The sequence below is a fragment of the Acanthaster planci genome, linkage group LG13 (genome assembly GCF_054643075.1).
Source record: "Acanthaster planci isolate LZ-2023a linkage group LG13, COTS_SCS, whole genome shotgun sequence".
NCBI classification, from domain to species: domain Eukaryota; kingdom Metazoa; phylum Echinodermata; class Asteroidea; order Valvatida; family Acanthasteridae; genus Acanthaster; species Acanthaster planci.
The window spans coordinates 13,514,318-13,535,615 of NC_141789.1; the positions used below are offsets into that span (position 1 = coordinate 13,514,318).

General features: G+C 44.4%; 1 protein-coding gene across 3 annotated transcripts in view; it reads right to left on the reverse strand.

The window, feature by feature from the left end:
• The window catches only part of LOC110973910 (D(1) dopamine receptor-like), a 71,959-nt gene extending 58,262 nt beyond the window's left edge, over positions 1 to 13,697 (reverse strand). For 2 of the 3 annotated variants that reach the window (XM_087144982.1, XM_022225122.2), the window contains exon 1: positions 12,098 to 13,697. The gene's annotated coding sequence lies outside the window, so the exon portion shown is untranslated. Of the gene's footprint in view, positions 1 to 1,157; positions 1,935 to 12,097 lie in introns of those variants that run through there. The other variant, XM_022225121.2, reaches the window with a different exon arrangement.
• Between the last annotated feature and the right edge of the window lie 7,601 nt (positions 13,698 to 21,298).

The window sequence follows — 21,298 nt, forward strand, 5'->3', positions numbered from 1 at the left end:
AGCATGACCTGAATCAGGCTTGCACAAGGAATCTCGCCGGACAAAATGGCCTCGCGAGTCTCAGGGACCGATTACGAATAGCGCTGCAACATGACCGCGCTGGGAGGCGCTGCATCTCCGTGTGCAACGACATATTGATCAGATAAAAACCCTGTAATTTTGGCGGGAAAGGACAGTCCAGAAGATGGCAGGTGAAAGACAGCCCAGGATAGCCATTGTATGGCGATTGTGCAGCAGAAGAAGCTTGGAGTTTCAAGGAAAAAGCTTTCCCATAATTTTGCTCTCCAGAGGTATTCTTTTCTGAGGTATTTCACGCGCTGGCACGATAGAGCGCGACCCCATGGCAGTGATGGCTTCTCATCCGAATTATTTATATCCTTATAAATTAGTGGAAGACTACCATCGCTTACATCTGTCATGGAGCACACTAAACAGATCAGTGCATTAATGTACTATGCCCGCAAGGTTTTATAATAACATTATAGCAATTGGCATGAGAGCAAATATGCAGACGTATTTTTTTTCATTCTATCCAGGGGTTGATTCCACATATTAGGGATACGGATGTGTAGTCTGACACAATGCTGGTGAAAAGGGATCCTGTTTTTAGATATGTAGTGGAATAAAAAAAACGATTGTAGAAGAAAGTAAAACTGGACCAGATGGCGTGATGAGCCAGCTTAGTTGGGTCAGACCAATTATTATTGCAACAACGCTTGAATACATCCCATAACTGCGATGCGCGTTTTTCTTTATTACTTAATGGTGGGAACTTTCTTTCGTCAATGATACAAGAGTGAAATCTGTGAGGACTGAATATTGTACAATCAAATAACATGTACACGTGCACGTGTCTCGTATGTTGCCTAAATGGGTACTCTGTGTAAGGTTACAGCACAGCAAGACAGTAATAAAACACACTTTGCACGGCAATTTCATCAGGTTTAGATAAAAATCCATAAAAGAATCTTGTGATTTCTTTTGAATTTACAAAAAAGTCATGGAGCTTGTACAAAGCGGCTTGAGAACGGCAATACACAGTTGTAACTCGCTTGTAATGTACACTATGGACAATGTCACTGAAGAGCCTGGAAAAAAACCCGACAAACTTTCAATCCTTTTTCAATCTCAGTGAAAAGTGTCGCACCAGTACTTACATATCACGGCGTTAATTCCAGTTAGGTTGGGCAGCTGACAAACTTCGAGGGCTCTCTGATGACGACAGCGCAGAGAGAAAGAGAGCGAGAAAATATGTCTCCGACCCAAAATCTGCACACTGTTCAAACAGCGCTGATCAGTTGATCCCCGCCAAAAACAACCACGCGAAGAAGGTCCTCGATTATTCCGATTCCTGGAGCGCGGAGAGTGAGAGAGAGAGAGCGGGGAAGCGCCAGCCAGGATCGAGGCTGATCCCTCCGCTACAGGTTGGATTGCAGACATACATATCCCCCTTCCTCGTGTGGTTTTATGTTCTGCATATCGCTCAGGCGTCCCTCCGGCCACTGGTAAGCAGATATGTTGGGTGACGGGGCAAAGCCCGCCCTCTATTGGCAAACAACTTCTTGAGAGATTTTCTTCCCCTTTTCTCTCCAGTCACAAAGACTAAATCACAGCTTCGGGATAAGATCTCTCTTTTCAGGAAGAGTAAATCCCTGGACGATTCGCAAGTGTAACCCACACAACAGATTCGAGAAAACCGCCTGTCAGTGGAGATCATCGAATTAGCCAGGAAAGGGGGTAGAAGTTCAGGCATGGATGCACGCTGAAGAGCCCGCCATTAGCGAGGCAATGGCGGCCAGTATGGCCTACGTAAGTGGTGCATTATCCCGAGGTCTCCGCGGAAGAGTACCTACCCCAGACAGCTTCTGCGGCTGTGTATTGATTGGCAGCCAGCCGACTCGCTGCGCCGAAGACAGGCACTGTGCACACGCGATAAGCTTTGACGGTCGAAGTAATGACCGGCCGAAGTGATGGCTTCAAATCTTGGCGCAGGGCTCCCGATCACGTGACCCAATGCGCACTGCTTTTGAATTCAACAAGTGATGCGCATCCCTACGTCCCATCCCCAAAAAGACAGACTTGGTTTTAGCCCAAGGAAGAGATTGCTGTCTTACCAACGATAGGAAGAATGATGCGGCTGATGTATCTCTGGGGCCTTCATCGACCATGAGTCTCGTCGATAGGGGGATATCTATGCATTCGAGTCTGATTTGACCGCCCTTTTGTTTATAACGAATTCCAGAGTTTGTCAATCCTTCTTTAAAACACTGGCTATCGCACTGTCCATCCCTTTCAAACAGGGCTGATTTCTTTAATTAAAAGGGGGGAACATAAAGCGTTTTGTGCAGTGCAAAAATGGCAAGCAATGGAAACAATATCTTTGTTGGTAATATGTACACAAAATTATGTCAAAAGGGAATAAGAAATTTCAAGGTGTCGAAAGTTTCCTTGGGAAAGATTAAACTCGGCTACAGCCTCATGAAGGAAATTCACTGTACATTCCAATCAACCAAAACGGCCTCCTGCGCGAAGAACAAAACAATTACAGGCCCTAGATCAAGCAGTTTCCCCGGAGGATCGATGCTCATCGTGTTCATTTGTGTTTGACCCTTGACCTTCACGAACAAGGCGTCACTAAAAAAGTGCACGGCCTCATCATGGTGCTTGAGTTGGCGGGCTCACGTTGGGACGAAAATGACTTTAACACAACAAGTTCAAAGGGCTATAGACACACGACTGCTGACGGACAGATCAAAGGCTGGAAAAGCGCCCTCATTTGCATGCTGATGAAATTATTTTAAAACCACGCTCCGGCGATCATTTCGTATTAAATGATCAAAATCTCAGCGGCTGTTTGATGTTTTGGATATCATGAAAGCAGAAGTTGGTTGAAACTCTTATGAACGGCCACATCCAAAAACACACAAAAATGACAAATTCTTGCTTGAAACATGAAACCGCTGAGGAGCCTGACTGATGCAATACACGAAGACCAAGCAGGTTTTTGTGAGCACGAACGTTTAAAATATGGCGCTTGAGAGGCAACTGTAGGCTGGTGCAGCCGTGTGAAAAATAAAATGAACCAGTGTGCGCCGCCACACACACAAAAAAAGTTGAAACTGATCCCAAGTATTGGGGAGGCATGCGGTTTCCAACATACAAAGATCGGGACCGATCTAGTGATATCCGGTCGGGGCCGGTTCAAATTGGAAACGAGTGGCTGGGACTGAGAGATCCGTGGTAGCATTACAGAATGGATTGATTAAAAAAAAGACCGGGAATCGTGCCGATGCACAGGCATCTAAGGCCCCCAGGCGGTTTGTTGGTGGGGGGAGGGGAGGATGTCATTGTAAGAAGGAGCCTCATCTTCTTTCTTCCCTTCTTCCTCAGTCCTCCCTTCTGGATCTCCGTCGGTCTCGAGGATTCTGGCAGGGGTGCGCAAAGCACCGCCGACAAAATAATGAGTAGCAGATCTGGTTTCCAGCGGATGAGGTCTTAAAACTCACCCTGCGTGGGCCGAGTTTTGCCTCTGTCTTTCCCCCCTCTTCTTTTCAGGTAATAGGGCCCTGTCGCAATTCTCCTCCGCAGATGGATACTGAAGCTGAGTGATCGTGGTAACGAGGTTAAGCCCCCTGGGCTTTGAGAGAATGATACTGGATGTAGTCAAGGAGAAAGAAGGATAGGAATTGGGGTGGAAAATATTCAAACATGTATCTTTGGGCAGGTAGATTTCAACCGAAACTTAATTTCCCCAAGATATTAAAGTTCTGTAAGGATGATGTTAGACACAGTGGTCAAAATGAGGCTGTGTTTACAATGTAGATTTGTTTGAAGGGCGATCTAGCGACGCCATATCGTCAGCACGAAAGTGAACGCACTTTCACTTGAGTAAACTGCATTCCAATTCATGTACTTTTTAAAGACCCTCACTGCAAGTCTGATGTTTCAGTTTGCAGCAAGACCATCACGATGAATAAATTCGAGTTAATGAGATAGTCTTATCAATCCCGGCAGGAAGCGCATCGCTGATACCAGCCCTTTAAGATGCCCTCAAGCGTCTTTGGCGTACATTTGCATAATTATTCTCTAACTTGCACACTTTGGGGTCTGCATGCGTACGTAAAATACAGCTTTCGGCAGCTTTTTTTTGGGGGGGGGCACACCTGCACGCACTAGTCAACGTATCATGCTGATGTTTGTGGTGTATAATCACACATGAGCATTCAGGATGCCTGCGCGGCCGCGCCTGCTGGTTTTCTCGCGACACACGTTTTAATGGAGCGGTTCATTAAACTGCGGCTTTGCTAGCCCTAGGCGCTGGCCGTTGGTGTGTCGGCGACCTACTATACTTCCCCCATCCCCCATCTCCAAAATGGCAGCTTTCAACCTCTTCCTTTCCAGACCCAGAATTCCCCAGGGAACAATGGAGGAACTGTTCTTTATTGGATAAAAGTAAAGGCGGTGAGGAACAATATCGACCGCCCCTTAGAATTTGACTGCTCCATTAAAATGACTATTATTGTAATGAGCGAGCAGATTTTCTCGGGAGTGCCGTTCACCGACGGCACTGGACCACAAATGGCTTCTCAAACTTGCATTCCATTAATTCATATTTGCTCCAGATTGTTTTCAAAAATTAGATTAGATAAGCGGGAGAAATCAACTATGGGGAGGAGCGAAGGGGAATTTACAGGGAAACTAAATTCTTCCGTGATTCGAAAAAGTGCTTTGAAATTTCATTTTTTTTTACTACGATGCCGGACCACCCTGCCACTACGCAGGAGTAGCAGACACACCAACAATAATCTGGGATTCCAAAAAAATCTAACCCTCTTAAACTTGCAATTGTGTTCATGTTAATTTTTTTATTAGGATTCATGCCCATCAAATGTTCAAATTAACTGTCTTTGCAAATAATTACTAGCTATAGAACGCAAAGCGTCCACTGCCTAAAGACAGCGTATAGGCCTACCGCTCAACGGAACTCAACCTGTACTCCGCAAACGCAATAGTCTTTATGCAATGCAGTTATTTTCACCAAATCCAGTGAAATGCATTTTTGTCTTCACTTCCTATTATGCTATTTCAAAATCTATATTCGGGTCTTTTGGTTTTATGCTTAAATTATTTTCCATATTCATGAGAAAAACTGTGACGTCATCCCAGGGAGAAAACCTCCATCTTGCATTGATTTGTGCACAAAATCTGCTGGAATTGTTGACATGATTTTTTTCCTATCCTGAGTTTCCTTTATTATTTTTCAGACTTATTTTTAATGAGCAAATTTGGGTTCCCACTTATGAGAGAAAAACAGCGGAACTCAACAGTGTCTTCCTTGATTGGCATGCAGTTGTCCTGACAAGCTTGGACAATTTTAGATAATTAAAAGGTGCTCTCCTCAAGACTCTTAGCCCACTAAAGACGTCAAGTAATTTTTGTAAATTGAAGAGAGTATAAACATGAACAAAAAGAGTGTCTGAGAAAAATCCATCAGAGGGAGTATTTCTGATATTTGTTTCTGCACCTTACATGAAACCTGTTTGTTATGATGGTGGCTGTGACCTACCTTGAATTCCTCGAGTTGCACGCAACATACGGCTCTGCTATCAAATTACCCATTCTGAAAGCGACCTCGTCGGAATCATTTCCATAAAAAGAAAATGATGAAGCTAACTGAATGTTGTAAAAAACGAGCACCGTATTGCATTACCATCAAAACAGGAATGAAAAATTATATAGGCATACAAAAAGGCTATATCCTTTCGAAAAGCTTTTGCAAATTTGGAGTAGTCATGAAGACATATTTATTTTGAGTACATTTCAAAATACAGAATGTGAATAGTTTATCTGTTGTCGAAAAAGGTTGGGAAGATCAAGAAAAATCACTCTCTGATACATGTAATTGAAAAACAAAACGTGTCTATTTACATGTACCTCGCTGTCAAAAGAAATATATTTTCTCTGTACTATTTAGTAAGCGTTACAAAATTATGGCAATTGTCACAGTAACCCAAGTGATCTGCGTTGCTAACATTAGATGCCGGTAAGTGGCTCTCCTTTGGTCGAAGCGATAAATCACATATATTTTTTTCCCTGGCGAATACCCACGACGGAAGATTATGGATGAAGATGAACCACGTTTAAAATATTATCGGGGCTGGATATATTATTGTTTGCAACTTAGCTATATTCGATTCGCCAGAACGGGGCGGCGACGTTGGGGGGGGCTCAAACCAACTTCCGAAGCAAAGATTCCGTGAAAAGGCCACTGTCTTCGGAGACGACAAAAGATTCAGGGAGAAGTCACACCCCCTGATTAGCCTTTCTCCCGTGAATTAACTGCCCCACAGGCCATACAATCAGCAAACCCTATCTTGTAGATAATCACACACTAATTTGAGCTTTGACCTGCGAGTTAGATATCGCGGTACGATAAAGCGCATAGATGTCGCCAGGGTTGTCAGAATGTCTTGTCCTAGAATAAGAGCATTCATTTGACAGGTCGAGAAAATCATATAATCATTCCGGACACGTTCTAATCACTTTAGCAATACACTGTTAACGAGGCTGCCATAATAATGACTTGTAACTGATCACGCGTTGAACATTCTCAAGAATGAAAGGTTATATATCATGAGATATGGAGTAACGCGAGGAAAACGGTCGGTCAATGAAGTGCATTAAGTAAATGGTACATTTTGTAAGTTCAAAAAAATGTGAAATGATTGTGAATGGGTATGCAGTTCGGTGTTGTGTTCCCCATTCGAATCAATGCATTGAATAAAAATCGAAGGACAAACTGACGCAGAAGGTGAAGGACAGGCACTCATAAAGCATGCAGCTAAAAATCCAGCTGGGCGTGGGACTGCCCAAATGCGAATGAACGCTACAAAGTCGGTATTGGTAAAGGTTGCGATTTATTATTCAACCGTGAAAAAGAAGTGTCCAAATTTAAGCTCCTTGTGTTTCTGATAGCACTCTAAGTAAGTCCTTGGCTGCAAGACAGGTGTCCATTACTTGATGCCTCCTTCCCTATATCTCCATGCATAGAGTGCAGTATTTCGCTCTATTTATGCGCGTATAAATTAAGCACAACGCGGCCAAGGTAAACTCGCTCGCCGTCCCTTCATGCCGGCGATGAAAAGTGCAATGCGCCGCGTGAATGACAGGCAATAGACGATGCACTTCTTGGCCACAGGACCTCGGACCGCAGGACGGAGAGAAATAACACGTGGACATTATTCTGTATAACGTAATAATGTTTAAACTAATTCTCAATAACTCAACAACTCACATTCAGAGGTAAAACACGTATTACTAAGGTTAAATTGTTTTGGCTAAAAGGCACCAACGTAGATTCCTCGATTAATGATTTGCGTGAATAGAGGGGACAATTCTTTTTGACGCGCAATTTGACGGTGATTTTTCTTCTCATATTCGGCCTCCCCCCTTTGGGCCTCAAGGGGAGCAAGTTAATTTTTTGCCCATGACGAACGAACCGTGATCAGATGAGCGATGACAAATATTAATAAAAAACAGAGCATGATGGTCCTTGGAAGTTCTCCGTAACATTGCGTTTAACAGCGGCTAGATCAACAACGACAGCGGGAAGGGGCCGGCGAGGCACTCCTGTGAGCGGGAACTGTACTATACGTGACTCGGAAATGGAAGGGAAACCGCCTTGATTAAGGCTGGATTGACTTGACATCAGCTAAACTGGAGTCTGACCTGACAGAAGTTGGACAGTTATCAGCTTTTAATATTTTATCGCATGTGGTAATGCTTAATGCTGGGACAATAGGTATGACAACATGGACAATGCGTTTCTGGTTGCTTATGGGTCAAATCTTGTTGGCACGTTAGAGGTTGGCATCTACAGCTCATTCAATGAAATAAGAATCCACTGACACGATTTGAAAAATACTAGATTTTTTTACCAAAAAAAAGGACAAATCTCCCCTTGTTTAGATTTCAGAACATGTATAATTCGGGGGGGAAAGTCGGTTTCGTCAAGACGTGCCTCAAGAGTGTTAAGTGCAGAAAGTACCATTTAGTATACCGTTCAAAGAGAAGAGAAAAATATCGACATGCATTATTCGAAAGCCAGCCGAAGCAGACGATCAGGGCCCTATTTTCCCGCTCTTTCCTTCCCGCCTTAATTCGTCAAATCAAATTTCACGGTGCTGGGCCCACTAGCGCTGCTGGAATCGCCGAGACAAATGGTGGGTGACCCGTCAGGCATAATGACAATTCACCTTTAACACCTCGAGGCATTGAGCCAGACTGGTTAATGCGACCCCAGTGCTCCGTTGTTTCCTGCCAACGGTAACTACAGCCGTTCGGCTAGGTGTCGTCTTCAGCGGAACTGCCTTAACAGGAATGCTTGTTACCATGGCTTTGTGAACACCATCCAGCTTGAAGCCACGATGATAATACTCGGAGATCCAGTTTTACTTTCACTGTTCGATTTAGGCAAAAGACTGAAATCAAGACATTTACACTTAGCTTAGAACAAACCTAACACTAACGTGCAAAGAGAAAAAATATTTTCAATATACAGATTGAACTGATAATAAGTTATCATGTTGTGGGCCTATGTAATATACGCACAAACTGTTTTGTCGACAGGAATAATGACATATATACCATGTTCAAAATAGTATTAGTTGTCAGCTCTTCACATTTCGAATGAAGTGAAGATCCTAAATCTGTCAACAGTAGCAGATGGCTCTCTCTTTAAACCAAAGTCGGATAAGCATTCCGTTTCGGGTGTTGACGATTTAGATCCGCGATCTTCCCTGAACCCGCGATGGTTTTTATTCATGGCAGCGTATCAGCCCTGCAGCCCTCGCGGCCGGGCGGTGGGCTCACTGACCGCCTTGAATGGAATCGTACACGACAGCAGCCCGGAGACCGCCACTTTGAGCGCGAAATGAGAGAGGGCGGGAGGCCCAAAATTATCGACGAAATGTAAGTTAATCTCGCGGCTGTTGGGGCGGTGGTTTGGATACGGCTGAAGGCGCGCGCGCGCACAGGCTGTGTGGACGCGAGGTGGGGGGTGTTGAAATGAAACGGCTGTTTCGTGGATAAGTTTAATCTCAGTCACGACTAGGTGCTCTCCAATGGTCTTTCATATTCACTGGCAGGTTTCAAGTTGATAGCTGAAGACAGAAAATCATACAGCACCAAAGTACATTTGAAATCAGTTTACGGAAATAATCTAGATTGCTCTTATAGACGTTGAAGCACTTGACATAATGTTTGGAAATAGCATATAATTAAACGACATTCGATGAAATGAAGCTGTCGACTACATTCGTCAGCTAAATGGCCATAATTGAAACAACGTCTGACAAATGGATCCTGACAATGCAACCGTTAATGTTGTGAACGCAATTACTTTCTTTAAAGATGAGTATGGACATTCAAATGTCAACACAAGACCTCGAGGAATCGTTTACGAAAGCCAGCCTGACATTGCGGCTGAGCAGCGTGCCATCATTACATTGGCTGCTGTCAATTTTGCTTTAAGGTCACTAAATGAAGTATTAGTAAACAGCCGTTGCATGTCGAGCCAGTATGAAAATCTCTTTGGTAGAACCGTGCAGGCAATGCTCTGTCTTCTTCGAATTGTTGGTGTTCGCTTCCCTGTTTCTTTCTTTCTTTCTTTCTTTTCTCTTCATTTTTAATCAGTAGCAATTTTTTTTATCACTATCTAACAAGTATTAATGTAATATACATTCGACTGCGCGTAATGAAGACAAAAATATCGATTTCGACGGCAATGTTTAATCGGCGAATAACACAGATTAAAACTCTCCATTGCAAATTAATGTTTGACAGATTACCCGTTAAAATCATGAGGGGCACTATTTAACAAATTGCAGCTAATGAGTGGCTCGTGCCAATCAACGCGGGAGGGCGCTGTAGCCCCCATTCGAAATGGGCCTAATTAAACACGGGAAAATGTATTGTCACGATGACGCTATTAAACACGGTATGACTGAAAAAAGTATGATGTTAACTTTGAGCGTTAAAGTTCAAAGATAAAAAAGTGACTTTTTTCCCCAACATATTGTTGAAATGTTGACATTTCAAGCTTTGAATATCCCATTTAAACAACGAAGCCACTGTTAATTACCCGGCTGCATGCATTTTATAATGATCGCCGTTAAGCTGTATTGGGCAGTGCCAAGAGCAGTTTTTTTTCCCTACGGTAAATGCCCATTTAATTCTCTGGACCTCATATCCTCCTTCTTCTCCAATATTATCTCCAGCCGTCTGCATATGTGGGAATCCATTTTAATCCAATTAAGACAGCGTATAAGGCACAGTGGCAATTAAAATAATTGCGATGGTCCTAAGTGAGACATTGATTACGCCAACTTCATTTAAACCAGATGCAGCATGGCTTAAATTGATAACAGCCATACGCTCATGCACACCGTAGACAAATGAAACACAAATTGTTTTGGTACAAAATAATAATCGAACATATTTCACTTTGTAATGTGATTTCAACCTTTGTTATTTTGTCCAGTTAATGAATTCAGTGATAAAAATGCAAAGCAGTTCGCATTTGATGATTGCATCAAGAAGTGTATTTTCCATAAATTTAATCTTGATGGAATCCAAACTAAACTTCGAGCCCTCGGCGACAATTTTGATGCCCCTGTGAGATTGGGGAAAATAACGCATAAATTTCGCCCTTTAGACATAAAAGAAAGACTGTTAAACCATCTCGAAAACCTCAGCCCTGAACAAAATGTGTCTTTCTCGATTCTTCCTGATCGACCACGGTACATGGCCGCAGGTAAAAGAATTCTTCGACGCGAGATTTCTCGAGTTTTCGGTTTCAGATCCCCGCCGGAGGGGGAAGAAAGCTGACAAGGGTAACAACAGTGGTCAAAATAGAAAGAAGCTGTGACGAATTGAGGTTTGTGTCAGTCACGTCAAGCGTGAAACACGCTAGATTTAAAATGAGACGCGAGGGAACAGACGACTCGGTGCGATTGAGCTGTCAATCGGAAAATGGCATGTTGAAATTTCAACAAGAAAACAAATAACAAATTTGGATTTTGTACCCGTCAGGTATATGGACGAACTACCAGGGCACTCATAATTTGTAAGAGTGTGACTTGCCCAGACACATGTCACGTCTGTGTGGGATACAGGCGTAGTCCTTTCTGCCTCTGTTGTGTTGTGATTCTAGCACAAGGCTGGCCCTTCTGTTAAACACACAAGGTCAGTCTCGACGTAAATACTCACTTCTGGAAAAGACTGACCGCCGGGGTTTAAACAAAGAACCCTAAGTACAAAGTTGGGAGAGTATACATTTACAATTGCATTGTAAATTGACCTGAGTCAATAAAATCTCTCTTTGCGAAGAGAACATGCAACGACATTCTCATTCAGATCAGTCAAATTGCTGTCACTACGAAGACGTGTTTCTTTTGTTTGTGACCTTCTCTCTGAGCTTCCACGGCACTGTTTGTTATAGTACGGAAGCGTATTGTTGCCAACGTGAAAAAAGTATCTCGTTTAAACGATATATTATCTCGTTTAAATGACATGTGTGCCTTTGAAACGAGATACTAAGTCGTTTAAACGAGATAATAAGTCGTTTAAAAGAAATAATAAGTCGTTTAAACGAGATAAAAGAATTCTACGTTGGCAGCAATATGCTTCCGTATTATAGCATTCTAATGGAATTTCAGGCTATTTCGTCTCCTGACGACGGACTAAGCACGCAGTCCGAGACGTTGAGTATGCTCCTGGTTCTTTTCAGAACCACACATACTCATAAGAAATATATTCCTTCGCATGGTGGTACAGCAAGCCTTTCCACCTATTGCATTCTTATAATGTTAAATAGAATTCTGAGCTCGACTCTACCATTCTGGACTCCACAACCCATGATCTCTTGCTCACAATTTCAGACCGACTCCACCGATGAGCTCGTCAGTGTCGATTAACCAATTCGAAACCAGATGCTTTTCACTTTATTCAGTTGGACATAACGCGGTCGAACTGTCATTTGTCATGACCGAGCCTAACATTTAGTATTGTTCTGTGGGATAACACATTCAAATCTTACCTGTCGTGGAAATAGGGCTTCCGGGAATTCCACTGAGACTACATTGGTTGATTGGGGCGATTCAAGACACTGCCTGTACGCATTTTCGGTGTGGCCGAAGACCATACATTCCACAAGGCTTGATCGTACCCAAACGCACGTTCGTCTCCCTGGTTGAGTCCCACAAGCTAACGGTCAAGACCCGCTCTGTGCTCCTAGTATCGGAGGCTGTGCACAGCGGTGCTCCATCCGCACGTTTAATTCGGGTCTCTTCCAATAAGATGCGCAAAATTGAGCTCGCAAAAAACCTGTTGCCAGTGGTTTCTCATGCAGATATGCCAATCTTTCTGAAGTTTCTACGTGATTGTCTCAACACCTTACGCCTCAGTTCGGACGATTTGCGAGAGACGAAAACATGGCCGTCACTCCGTGCCAAGCACCGCACTCTACAGTCGGAGTTCTCTATCCAGAGCGGTATGCTAGCACGTCAGAAATCGCCTTTGTGAGGCATGTACTTAGGCGATGGAACGTTAATGGCTGCATTTGATTGTGATAACCCGCTGCCGTGTGTATACACGAGCGTGTTCCGTCAGGTAATTAAAAACAGTCTGGTCGAGTGTTACATTAGCAAAAATTCAGTTTGATAATCTGGTTTTTTTTCTCTCTAACTGCTGCTGCCGGAGGGCTTGCATCACGATGTGGGAAAATGACAGTAAACAGCTGATTGCCACTGGGTTGTCTGTCTCAGATGCCAAATTTGTAACGAGGATGTGTCTGTAGAAACGCTGGCCGGTGGGACACGGCGGCCCGATGTGGAAAATATTAGATCACAGTAGGCCATGTCCATGTCTTAAAGCTGCGATAGAAGTCACACAATGTTTATGGAGTAGGTTATGATTTACATAACCCATACCTTTCAGTTTCCAGATTTGCCGCTGGTGTCAATTATAGGCGAAAGTGAGGTCCGCGGGAAAACGATGGTCATAATTCATCGAAGACGCTCGAAGTTGGTTCACGTCAGGAGAGAATAAGACTCTCCTTGACTTGAAAGTGGCAATGTTATTCCGTCTGATGTGCTTTGTCCGGGGCTAATCAGGATGCTGACAAGGAGCAGGGAAACAGGATGACTCGATACCAGGGGCACCCCGCGGAGACCCACCGCACTCCCCCGTCAAAGGCGTCTCTCAACCAGTGCGCCTCCCGCCGCTTTATGTACACGGCCCGGTGAGCCGAGCCATGCGATCTTCTCTCGGTAATTCGCTCCAAATTAGCCGGATCACACCCGCGCCGACATAGCTCACGTGCGTGACGGGCCCGGTCGAGAACTATGCCACAAAAAAGAAACAGAATTTTTCCACAGTTAAAAGGAGGAATTTTGATTAATCATGACTAGCGCTGTATCACTTTTCTCATGAGAAATAATTATTGCTATGGGCTGCATGACAGGCGTTGGAGGTGTTGGCGGCACGCGCCCAACAAAAACTGAACAACGACTTTGGGGAATGGGAGCTTGGGCCTCTTTCAGGCTCGCACCGTGCGATCGTGATACGGTTGGTTAGGCAGCGTCAAGCTCAGTCAAGACGGCTGACAGAGGAGCTTAACCCCTGTGGACGTCGTGGCTGCTGGCGCGCTAACCAACCGAAATGCGTAGCCTTGAGCCACAACTAGGCAGCCGACTCGGGCGGGGGGGGTGTGTGGTCATTACTATGGAGTGCCTGTTGCATCATAAATACTGATGGCAAAAACATTGGATGATGCCGCCGGGCTGTGGGTTTCTTTCTTGTTCGTCTTGGACTGACTGCTTGACTCAAAGGTTAACATCAAGATTGGCATGAATGAAAAATTCAAACATACATTTGCAATGCAAAATGTTGTAGATCTGGAAATGCAAACAAGTTATCTTATATTAGATTGTAATCCATAAAACTAGAACTCAACTTATTTGAATGCAAAACATTACAGATTGCTTATCCTTCCTTTCCAAGCTTTCTGAAGCTTTAATTTGACACCTCATTATTTCACCTGGTATGGTCTCCTGCATAGCAAAGTAAAATAGTCTGTATTTACTTATTTCAAAATGTGCCACCAAAAAATGAGGAAAAAACCCACCGTGTAAGGGCCAGTGACTGAATTTTAACGGTCTCTGCTTCATTTACCCATAGAGAAAAATAAATAGCATGTAGCGTCGGCATTATTATTTTATCTTATTGACACGAACTGTTTTCCATAAGAAAGAGTTGAGCTAGGAGCTCCATCGGACCCCGCAGCCCTATGGGCGCTGCTGAGCATCGTCGCACAAGCCGAACGCGTCGAGGCAGAAAAAAACCCGAAGCCTACAATATTCAAGTTGAAGGATTTAATTAAAAGGAACCACTGCCTCGGATTATACGATTTCCTCTGCCTCGTTTGCGGTCAGCGAGTTCGGGGGGGACCAAATCGGCGCTGGGGACACTGCCTGTTTAGGAAAAGCGGCGTGTGCGAATATCGCTGGGGCAATGTGGAACAGTAATAATCACTGAAGCGCTCCGCATGTGACTCAGGTCGGTGATGGGACTTCCGGAGTTGAGATTTTAATCTCAGGTTTTTTTTCCAGAGAGAGTTCACGAACGGGAGGATAGTGCTTGCTGTCGGGCTAGTCCAAGAGTTCTGGCGGTTCCCATGCTTGAAGGCTTGCGCACTTTTTCGTCACTACGTTCGGAGATTAATTTCTTTGGGGAAAACTTTCTAGATTAGAAATGAATTACTGAGAGTGTTTTAGAAGCCTGTCCCTTTTGTCAATCATGTACTTGTGATGTATGACCTTTTGTCAGCGAAATACTGACAGGGAACCAATGCTTGATAGAAAATTGAAAGCACATTTATCAAAAACTAATTTGAAATGGACCGTGCTTTGGATTTTCCGTAATTCAAATAAAAAGTGATATTTCCACGATAGTTTTCAGTTGAGGTTAACCAGGGTGTACTCTTCTTTGACGCGTTTTTAAAGGTACAGTGATTTGAGAGGGATTTTCGGTTTTTCCAAATTCGTCCGCTCTAAGAAAGAACTATGGTTCGCCAGCCGTTTTTCTCCTCGTCATCTGGGAAAAAGGTATATCACAGTTCAGACAAGCATTTGTTTTCCATGTGGCAAAACATTGTGTCCGGTTTTCCTTTCCTCCTCAAACTAATGTGCCGCCCTTCTGTGTTTCGTCTTGCCATTTCATCTGCGCTGCAAAATATCGCATTTCACCATAACTGTGCCCGGGTTTCAGCAACTTTCATTCCTGATAGGAAGTGGTCCTTTTTTGCGGGCACTAATCCGAGCGAGATGGCGACAGAGTTCTCCCCTCCGACACAGGATTCCGCGGGTTTCCTCGGGGCTCGAGCGTTGGGGATCGACTGTCCCGCACGAAAATCTCTCCAAAAAGATACTTTCACGTAGCTTTCCGTGGTAGACTACTTATCATCTGCCGGGCTTGCTACCTGTAAGCAATCAATGCAGTTTCGGGGGAGGGGAACCAAGTGTAAACGACTGTTTTATGTTTTCTTTTATTTTAAACCTCAGAAATCCTGCAGTATTTCGCATTAAACATCCAATGGGATAACTTGAATACCCTTTGAATTATGAAATGTAGCAACCCCAATCAGTTTATGTTTTAAGATACCCCAGATGCTGAGCTACAACATAGTATTTCAACTGCCGTAGAGACTTGCAGTCTCAATTTTATGGCTTATGGCGTATAATGGAACTCTTCGGCGCTTCAGCATTTCGTATAGGAGACACGACAACAGGAAACAAATAAAACAGCGTTGTGAGCTTAAACCAGTATCCTGTCTTCTTTTGTTAGATAGGAAGCAAACACACAAGTTCCCTGATTTCACCGTGGCTGCATTGCGTCATGTCTATGCAAATTATACGCATTCAATGACTCCCGACAATACCAGGCAAGTACAGTAGGTACCAACATTTAGTGAGCCTGTTTTTTAACCAGTGGTCTGTTCACGGTGAGGTTTGCGCAATCTGTGCTATGGTCTCGTGAACTCCCACTCGTCAAATAGCCGTTCGTTCAACTTCTTGCCTTAAAATAAAATCAATAGGAGAGCTTGCACTCTTCCAGCCATTCTTCGATCCGTAACATGCTGTCTAAATTTTGCCTTGGTACGGACCGACCAGGCGTCGGTAACGCCAACGGGTTAGCGGGGACGGTGTATCGCGCTGTTTCTCCGGCTCTCATTGCCACGAGAACACAAAGCGCTTTGTCCAAGCCGGTTCAACGCTCGCAAACTGACGTGCTCACACGATTATTCTCCTGAACAGATATATTGAAAACAAACAGTACATGTGAGCGAGGTGTAACATGGTCTTATATGGGGATCTATTTCACGGCATCGGACACCATCTGTATATGACGGTAACACCTTTCGAAACATGGGTTGGTTTTCATACACAAAATGCATAGTAACCTGAGTCTTGGCAATTTAAAAAATGATTACATTAGACGTTGAAGAAAAGATGGAAATATCAGGAAAAAATGACCGTGAAATATGATGAAAATGAGCCTGGAGTTAGAAAAGGAAATACGTAATTTCATACAGAGCCTCGTGGTATCATATTACGGTTTTCGTACCCAGTTTATGGCATGTGGGTATCTGCTATGCGATGGCCCATTACCAAATGTGATTACTACCGTGACGAATGGGTTTTGTGGCTCCCAAAACTGCCTAAGGGTCGATGAGGGGAAATGGCAGTAATTCAGTTGGAAAGACTACAATTTGGGAGAATGACTCCGAATCACGGCTAGAGTGCACTTTTTATATTTTATAATCAAGTCACTCAGCAGCACTGGTTTACCAATAGACATTTGTGAACTCTTGGTGGCAGCAGACCATTGCGACTCCAATGAGCATGCACACTAAGATCAAAACAATGACCAACACCAGTTTTTGAACAGACAAGATTGCAAACAAAACTGCCAGCCGATCTTGATGCGTTGCTTATTACTCCTCTGTTTTACATCTTCATTCTTTTAATGTTTCAATTTTAGAAACACTTATCTAAAATTAACAATGCTAATGTCTCTATTCTGGTCGCATCATTCTATATATAACGAATCACGGTCACAATAACATCTTTGAAAATAGCACCAAGAGCGTTGTTATGAAAAATAAACGGAATAACTGAAGTTATCCTTTAAGCTTTTCTTTCTGATTTCTTTTTACTCGGCGGGCATGATCTGCCGACTATTTCAAGAAAAAACTGGCTAGTCCCGGCTCGTTTTCCCCCGGAGATTAAGCCCCCCTCCCCCAACCCAAAAAAAATAAGAATAATATCTACTGTCAGCGCACGGCCGGCCGCCCCGCCTCGGGACAGAGAGGCTCGTCCGTATGGATGGGTGTGAATAACTCATCAGTTCATCAGTATTATACCCGATGCGATTGCACGACTCTTTCCCGCTCAAATTGTATTTTCATTTTGTCCCATAAAGCCGGGGCAGGATGCCCATGGTTCAACACGCCAGTGTTAAAGCTCTAGGGTTGTGAGCTAGATGCCAACGCAGGAAGAACAGAGATGGCGTGGGTGTTTCTACCTTGCATTGGCTACGTCATCCCTAATGAATTTAAAGCGATGGACCCTGGTTCCGATTTTTTTCTTTAAACATTATAGCCGACAAACTGTGGCATGATAACGCCCAATTGGGCTACCGTTGGCGAAACACATTCAGTCTCCGTTTTATGTTGTGCAGGCATTTTCATGCAGCATTCTGCTTGTCACTTTGTCAAAGTATACTACAACAGAAAAGTTCTGGAACTGAGTGTAAAAAAATGGCAAGACAGACGCAAAATACTGTGGACTTTCCCCCCCCCCTCATCATTTGAATAATGATATGAGCATAAACCGGGCTTGTCTGGAAATGAGTATGAATTACTTGCTGGCTGTCGGGCTGTGAGACGATTCGAAGATGGACGACGGGCAATGCATGATATCAACCAAGCGTGATTCGGGTGCGCGACCGGAACGGCGAATATTCAGAGTACCGATGGTAACCGACAATGATGCCGGCACCCGCATGCTCGCTCTGCAGCCTGTCTCTAGCACGCCCCGACAAGGTGATAACCGGCGAGGCAATAGAAATTGTCAGCTTTAAACCTAATAAGCGAACTATGATCTAATAATGCAAGGCCCCTGATTGAAACCCCTGTTAATAAATCATGCAGATGGACACCCGACGCTCCCCTGCCCGGGGGCCCTGCGATCGATAGACCGGGGATCTTAAGCGGATCGTTTCCCGCTCGGAGGAGCTCGTGAATTTATGTCTCTCGGCCGTACACTGCCCCTTGCTTCAGCGCCGCTGACGTTCTGCAGCTGGACGCAGACTAGGCCTGCTCTGTCTCCCTGACACCCTCTTCAATCACATGACACCAGCATACCTCTCTAATTCTCGATCTGATCCTGGATTACTCCATAACTTGACACTCGGCAGACATGTTTGACACGATGGCTTACGTCCGGACTCGTGTTGGTTCGATCAAAAAGTGAGCAGTTTCCAAACCTCGGCTTCGCGTGGGCCTTCCGTCTCCATCTGGGCTTCGTCTCTAAGACATCAAAACGTCTTGCAGGCCAATAATGTACAAACGAAATGCAACTTCTTCCCTGATTAGGTGGTCGATAGCATACAATTCCAAGTTCTTCCTGCCAAACATGACTTTGTAGTGAGCTTAAATGCGAAGATCAGGGGATAGAGGGCAAAAAAATCGGGAGTAGCCGCCGTCGTAGACGAAGTCGAGATACGGCAATTGACCACAGGCAGCCTATTGAAGACCTTTAAACTTGACGCCCGCCCTCTGTCGATCAACAACCCATCAAGGAGATGGGATTCCAGCATCAGAATGCGAGCGAATGCAGAGCGGAAACGTGACGTGTACATAATGTAAAGTAAGTGCAATCACGAAATGAAGTTGCAGACAAGTCGATATGCCTGTACGGATTAAGTTAAGATTATTACATCCTAGGTTTTGAATCCCAGGCAGCTCCTGTGAAGCATTACTGAGCTAGGTAATTTAGGAGCGCAGGACACAACTGTTCCTCAACAGAGAATAAATCGCCTCTCCCGGGCCGCTGATCAGAATAGAATCCAGCATCAGACTTCAAGTAAATGTTCGAATCAGTAAAGTTACAATTGCTGAGCAAGAAGGGTTTGTATACACATCGAATAAACTAATACATTTACAAATGGTCTTGGGGTGCTGTGGTGCTCGTGGTGCGAGGGTGTAGCCTATGCTGTTTCCACATGGAATACTGTCGGGTAAAAGGAGGGCTGAGCATGGGTTGATTTTTCATGGCGACATGGTTATAATTATTTTCAACTTTTGTATTGCCGACATACAGCCACATTTTCTCACCGGCAAAATGTCTCGTTGAGGCGCTTTCCATAGAAGCGTCCTCAGTGCGCTCCGTGGTCCGTATGCGCATGTTGAGGGGAGTGTCCGTTTAAAGAGTGCAAGAGTTGAAATGAGGAAAAAAGATGCGCATACCGAACAGAACCCCCAAAACACATATGAAAAGTAGGCCCACTCAAGATGCATCCCATGTACGCTGTGCCAAGAGCGAAAGCGACGGCTGAACGGCCACAGAGGCCTGGCGAGTGTTTACAACATTCGATTTATACATAACACACCAGAAGGGAATACTCGGCATTATTTTTGTGCCATGAAACAGCAGCAACAGCGGGGTATACCGTGGGACGTAATCAGCATCAAGTGGCCCGTCGTTTCCTCTTTGATGGCAACCGTAGACGTTAAGAGGCAGCCGGCCAGAAAAGCACCGTACTTGGGTGACGCCTACACTCCTCCTCAGAAAGGGGTATTTTTCTCCCTCGCGTCGTTTACAGACACACGGGGTTTTGGATAATTTTGCATCCGTTTTGAGGGAATTATAGTGCGTGGGAATAATGGTCTGGCGTGGTTTTTTTTTCATTCGGGGTCGAGCTGATCCGTTGCCTCCAGGAGTGCCAGTTGGGCCTCGCTTTTTTTCGGGTTCTGGTATTTTGAAAACATTGAATGTATGGTGGACATCTCGCTTCCTGGACCTGCGCATGAATAAAACATGGCTTGGGCATCCGACTGAGGCCGAGTGTTTCTATTTTCGTGGAAGTGCGCTCTGTCGGTAGCTATAATATATCGATATACTGTGAGAGATTAAATGGCAGTTCAAGCACAGCTGGGCGGGTCAACTCTCCAGCGGCAGTTTTGTTTTAACCAAAGGTCTAAGCTAAAGTTGGTTTCAAGAAAACTTGAACAAAACCCGTAATTCTAACTCTCCTCTTCTTTCGACATTTCAGGACCAGAACTTCAATGATCCGAGTCCTTGGGCGATTTTGAGACGTTCTATTGCTGAAAAAAAACGCACAAGTGACATAAACAATGACTTCCTAACCGATAGAGTCAACATATTCCAATACCGACATGATTTTATTTTCACACCTGCTCGGTTTTCCTGTTCGGAGGGTAACTTTGCCAGAGTGTCTGAAGTGACCCTGTCCTAGTGGACGCCCTCTGGTGACAAGGGGGCCCCTATTAATTTGTTCCCGTAATTCTCGTTCTTCCGAACGGTCCCGTACAGAAATGGGATCTGCGCCTGAGATACCCCGGCCCCCTGGCGAACCCATTATCGCCAAACGGCGGCCACTCAGCCGCCTATTTGATATTCAATCCCCCATCTTCGGACATTGATTTTTTTTATCTCTCGCCACCCCGAGCAAGCAGTGGGATATTTTCCTTCCAATCTCTGGTTTCTCATTGGAAACACAAAAAAATTGGTCGCCCCGAAAAAAATTCGGTCCCTCGAAAAATTGCAACGTATTTCGCTAGGGGGTCGTATTTGGTTTTGGCTATATATGTTACATTCGATTGCGAGTAATTTGTAAGATGTCTGCCTTTTCCCCTGTCTTTCTTCCATTTTGTTTTACTTGTTTGAGTTCCTTTTTTTTTTTTTTTCGTCTTCAATCCTGCCCCTCCTTGTGGACTCCAAATACAAGACAGTTCTTCGGGGCAAACAATTAATTTCTACACGCTCCGGAAATGTAGGCCGATGTTTTCTCGGCAAAGATTCTTTTTTCCCAGGTGGATCGAGGACGGGAGGTCGCTGAGGTCACCTTGCTTTGGATTCTCGTTCCTTTCCCGCCCGCCTGGTCTGTAGCGAAGCGGGGTCAGCAATAAAATCCCACCATTTCGCCGGTTTCACAG